Source organism: Coregonus lavaretus (assembly GCF_964263955.1).
Source record: "Coregonus lavaretus genome assembly, chromosome: 5".
Taxonomy (NCBI): Eukaryota; Metazoa; Chordata; class Actinopteri; order Salmoniformes; family Salmonidae; genus Coregonus; species Coregonus lavaretus.
Window position 1 is genome coordinate 29519117 of NC_139992.1, and position 6054 is coordinate 29525170.

The window sequence follows — 6054 nt, forward strand, 5'->3', positions numbered from 1 at the left end:
AACTTTCTATGGCTTGTTTTAGAAATAGTGATATTTGGGAGATGATTTCCTTTTCAAATAACTGAAAGTGAGAGGTTGTAATCTGAATAAAGGGAAAAAGGCCATTCTTGAACATGGGGTGAGACAACCTTACTAATTTGCTAGAGAACCAGTTCGGATTTAAGTATAACTTTTGTATGACTGAAGTTTTTAGTGATAGGTCTAATGCTTTAATATTTAATATTTATGGGGTGGCATGTGGGTAAGAGCATTGTGCCAGTAACCGAAAGGTCGCTGGTTCTAATCCCCGAGCCGACTAGGTGAAAAATCTGTCGGTGCCCTTAAGCAAGGCACTTTTTTTTTTTTTTTTTTTTTATTTCACCTTTATTTAACCAGGTAAACCAGTTGAGAACAGGTTCTCATTTACAACTGTGACCTGGCCAAGACAAAGCAAAGTAGTGCAACAAAAAAAACAACACAGAGTTACATATGGGGTAAAAAAAAACATAAAGTCAGAGATACAACAGAAAATATATATACAGTGTGTGCAAATGTAGCAAGTTATGGAGGTAAGGCAATAAATAGGCTATAGTGCAGAATAATTACAATAGTATTAACACTGGAATGCTAGATGTGCAAGAGATTATGTGCAAATAGAGATAATGGGGTGCAAAAGAGCAAATTAAATAACAATATAGGGATGAGGTAGTTGGGTGGGCTAATTTCAGATGGGCTGTGTACAGGTGCAGTGATCGGTAAGGTGCTCTGACAACTGATGCTTAAAGTTGTTGAGGGAGATAAGAGTCTCCAGCTTCAGAGATTTTTGCAATTCGTTCCAGTCATTGGCAGCAGAGAACTGGAAGGAATGGCGGCCAACTTAACCCTAATTGCTCCTGTAAGTCGCTCTGGATAAGAGCGTCTGCTAAATGACTTAAATGTAAAAAAAATGTAATCATTTCTGTCCTCCGAATTCATATTCATTATATAAATAGGCCGTTTAATTTTGTCTGGCTTGCCATTCCAAAGAAAATTGAATATTCTTTTCTCATATAATTTAAAAAACTGTTCGCTAGGCGTAGGCAAGACCATAAGCAAATAGGTAAACTGGGATAAAACTAAAGAGTTAATCAGGGAGATTTTTCCACAAATTGACAGGAATTTACCTTTCCATGGTAGCAAGATCTTATCTATTTTTGCTAACTTTCTATTAAAATGTATTGGAGTGAGATCATTTATTTCATTTGGGATATGTATTCCGAGTATATCCACATCACCATCAGATAATTGTATTGGTAAACTACATGGTAATGTAAAAATGTTATTTTTTAGTGATTCAATACGTAATATAGTACATTTATCATAATTTGGTTGTAATCCAGAGAGGTTAGAAAATGTATCTAGATCCTCTATGAGTGCCAGTAGCTGAGTGTAGATGCGGTGTGGAAATCAAGCGCAGGAAACACGGGCGTTCGTGAACAGACTTTAGTCAACGAAAGCAGTACCAAACAGGCGAACAGCCAACCCAACCGGGAGGCAAAATACAAATTACGCACAAATAAACACAGTGCGTAAAACAACGATAGCGCACACAGTGCGGACTCTCGAAACACAACAAAACACGAGAGTAAATCCAGAGAGCAACAGCTTGACAAAAAACAATCACACATAACACCTGACCCAACACACGATAACTAAATAGGAAACAAAATCAAACACTAACAAGGGACAGGTGTACAAACAGACAAAACCAAACAAACATGAAACATCGAACGGTGGCAGCTAGTACTCCGGGGACGACGACCGCCGAAGCCTGCCCGAACAAGGAGGAGGAGCAGCCTCGGCCGAAACCGTGACAGTGACAGACGCTCCCCCGCCGCTACCATCTCTGGTGTAGAATATGTTTGAAATGCCCATCATGGATGAATTTCCTGTAATCTTAGTACTACTAAGATAATCTTTCATCCAAGATAATCTTTCCTAAAATGATTTTATCTTAATCCTATACGAAGCTTCCAGGAAACTCACCCCATGTTTTATTCAGGCCTACTGAACTGATTATATCTACATAGATTAACCTCTTTTACCTGGCGTATACGGCTGGGAACAAGCCTATTGCCAGTCAACATGATAATGTTTTCCTCTTTAAAAGAGTGTTTTATCTCAGCGTTAGTTAGACACCATAGTAGCCTAATAGGGTGAAGGAGCTTCACACTCAGTAAGTCAGACACAGGTAACTCAATCAACAGAAGAGGCACAGTGCTTCTCAAAGCTGTTTCCTTTGTGATAATGAGCTCCTTGTGACGGTGGAACGACAGCCTCTGAGCTACTCGCTGACCCTGTATTGTTGGTCTTTTATATTACTGAGTTTCAGACAGGAGAAGATTCAATATATTTTGAAAGATTGATGGGTCTATGGGCTAATATTCTGGGAGAAGAGAGTGAGAGCGTGGTTTGCGTGCATGTATCCACGTGTCTGTGTCTCTCTCTCTCTCTCCCTGTGTGTGTGTGTATCCACGTGTCTCTGTGTGTGTGTCTCCGTTTGTGTGTGCTGTTTTGATGTGCAGCGGCTGTGTGTTCAAGGTTGATTTGGAGAGAGAGGCAGAGGAGCTGTTAGAGCCCCTGATGATACTAACAACACAACAGACTAGTCAATGGACTCTGATTACTGTGTTCTTAGAGTGGGAGGTGGAGAGAGGGGGGAGGGAGGAGGTGGGGGTTGAAAGATGGAGAGAAATAGAAAAAGGGGGAGAAGAAAGGGAGAGAGATAAACAACAGAAAGAGAGAGCAAACACAGATTCTCTTCCAGCTATGGAGAGAATTAGAGAAGCTGAGAAAAGAGAATGTGAGGTTTAGAGAAAGAGGGATGGCAAGGAGGAGTGAAATGAGAGGCTTTTATTTTTAGCTAAAGCTTAGCTGTTTTGAAAACCAGCGAAACACGAGTAACTGACATGATGTGGATTGATGTACTATATGTAGCCTACACTCTTAGAAAAAAGGGTTCCAAAAGGGTTCTTCGGCTGTCCCCATAGGAGAACCCTTTTTGGTTCCAGGTAGAACTCTTTTGAGTTCCATGTAGAACCCTCTGTGTAAAGGGTTCTACATGGAACTCAAAAGTGTTCTACCTGAAACCAAAAAGGGTTCTTCAAAGGGTTCTCCTATGGGGACAGCCAAATAACCATTTTAGGATCTAGATAGCACCTTTTTTTCTAGGAGTGTATGTACTGCATATAGTACCAATAATTTATTACATTTGTAAAGCGCTTTTCATTATACAAAATAATCTCAAAGTGCATAAAATAAACCACACACAATTTGTTTTTTTTACACAAATAGACAGGGCAACTGACACAAAGAACACAGCTGACACTACAAGGGACAAAGACACCAAGGAGCACAGCTATCAACAGAAAGCCTTCCTAAGGAGAAAAGCTTGACCTGAGGGTGCGGGTGGGGTTATGGAGGAAGAGCAGTTCTTTGAGATAAGGAGGGGCATTGCCATCCACGGCAATTTCCCCATTTTATTCGTAATTGCCATTTTGCTCTCAATGGTTGCTGTGCTTTCAGGTAATTGTATGATGCAGTATGTCATTCATAAAGAATACAAGGTATGCTACTATATTTGTTATCTGCTCGCTGTACACATTTACAATGAGGTTTTATGCAATATTCCTCCCTCTCTTTCTCTCTCTCTCTATTTCTCTTCTTTCTCTCTCTATTTCTCTCTCTCGCTCATTCTCGCTCTCTTTCTCGCTCACTGAGATATGGGTAGAAGAAGCAGATGAGATATTAGATGAGATATTACACAGATAGACATTAATCCAGGAGATAGAGAGTGTAGCACAAGTCTTGCCCCTTCTCCTGCTCCTCTTCTGCTTAATTCATAATTTACCGTTTTAACATTTTATGGAATCCTGTTGGTTGGTGCCTTAGATCTGATTAAATCATGTATCTGTTGGAACTTTGTTTATGGGAAAATTATGGGAATATACAGTATATTTAGATTTGCATAATGAGAAATGAGGGAATACGGAGAAGCAATAGGATAATTTGGACTTTATTTAATGTTGATGTTCAAATAGATTCCTTCAGTCATTAATGGTACCTTATTCCCTATATAGCCCCATAGGACTGGTCAAAATTACTGCACTATGTTGTGAATAGAGTGCCATTTGGTACACAGACATGAACTAATTGTATTATTGTCTTATTATTCTGTAATTTGGATTTAGTATGAGGCGTGTCGTGGTGTGTAACAGTCGAATGACCCCCATGTTAATTTCCTAGCTGAATTATCTGGAGACAGGAGGGGAATTGCGTTGTTATTTGAAATAAGGGATAATTTAATATTAACATGCTAGCAGCGTTATCTTCTAATTCAGTTCAGCTAATCGAGTTTTGAATGAATATTCCTTTTCTTCCACTCTCATTTATTCTGTTGTATTTTTAAGCCCAAGGGAAACTATTTCAAAACAAAGTGAATTAGTTTATCTTGCCGAATATGTTTTCAATAATTTTACCCGTAAATATATTTGACACGTGGATACAAACAACAATTTTCACAGACATCAACTATTACCTACTTTATGATATTAGATGAGCTGGTATTGTACAGAGAGGTCCATTAAATTCAACAAAGATCCCAATGAAGTCATTATGTAAAGGAAGCATTTGAGGAGAATGGAAGGCTATGAAAGGCTAGAGGACAGCTATTACAGATGATCTCTGTCAAAGCAGATGAAAGCATAATGAGTGAAGATTGAGGATTGACCTTTTGTGTTGAGATGTGAATGAAGACAGAGCTATACTCTCACTCTCCACCTGATACTGGCCCATTTATAATGTGACGAGTACTGAGGATACGAAGAGGCAGGACGCAGGCGGAGGAATCAACAAGGTAAAGGTTTACTTAACAATGAGAAAGATAATAACAAAGAGCGAGTAAACGACATGACGCTAACAATTACACACAACAATGACTGAACAGTCCAGGTCTATATAGTGGTGGTGATGAGATGATGAGGTGCAGGTGCGCTGGAGGTGATTAGGGTGCGTTGGGTTTCCATTCCTGTGTTGCCGAGGTGGTGTGCTCAGACCGGTGGCTCAGCAGACCGGCGAATCAGAGCGCTGGAGGAGAGCAACGGGAGGAGACGTGACAGTACCCCACTCCCGGACGCGCGGCTCCCGCCGCAGGACGTCGCCTTGGACGAGGAGCGGGCCGGTCAGGGCGGCGACGGTGGAAGTCCCGAATTAGGTTGGGGTCCAGAACGTCCCCAGCTGGTACCCAGCTCCTCTCCTCAGGGCCATACCGCTCCCAGTCCACCAGGTAACGGAGCCGTCCCCCACGGAACCTGGAGTCCAGCAGGTCTCTCACAGCATACGCCGGACTCCCATCAATGTCCAGGGGCAGAGGGGGCGTACCCCGGGGGACGGCGTCCGCCAGAGGACCAGGAACCACCGGCCTGAGGAGAGACACATGAAAAGTAGGTGAGACACGGTAGTGAGGGGGAAGGAGCAGCCGGTACGACACCTCATTAATCCGCCGGAGGACCTTAAATGGCCCCACAAACCGGGAGCTCAGTTTCTTGCAGGGCAGGCGGAGAGGGAGGTTTTGAGTGGACAGCCAGACATGTCCACCAGGCTGGAATACGGGAGCCTCACTGCGGTGGCGGTCGACTTGGTCCTTATGCCGACGAATGGGCCTCTGGAGACGGACATGGGCGGCGTCCCAGACCTGTCCGGCCCTGCGGAATCACTCGTCGACAGCGGGCGCATCGGTCTGGCTGGGTGTCCAAGGGGCCAGGGCCGGCTGGTACCCCAGGACGCATTGGAAGGAAGTGAGCCCCGTGGAGGAGTGAACGAGGGAGTTCTGGGCATATTCTGCCCAGAAAAGAAACCTTGCCCACTCACCCTGTCGGTCCTGACAGTGACAACGAAGAAACCTCCCCAGCTCCTGGTTCATGCACTCCAACTGCCCATTTGACTGAGGCCTATACCCGGAAGTGAGGCTGGCCGTGGGGAGGTGAATTGGGGGCCACGGTCCGAAACGATGTCCTCCAGAAGTCTATAGTGCCGGAA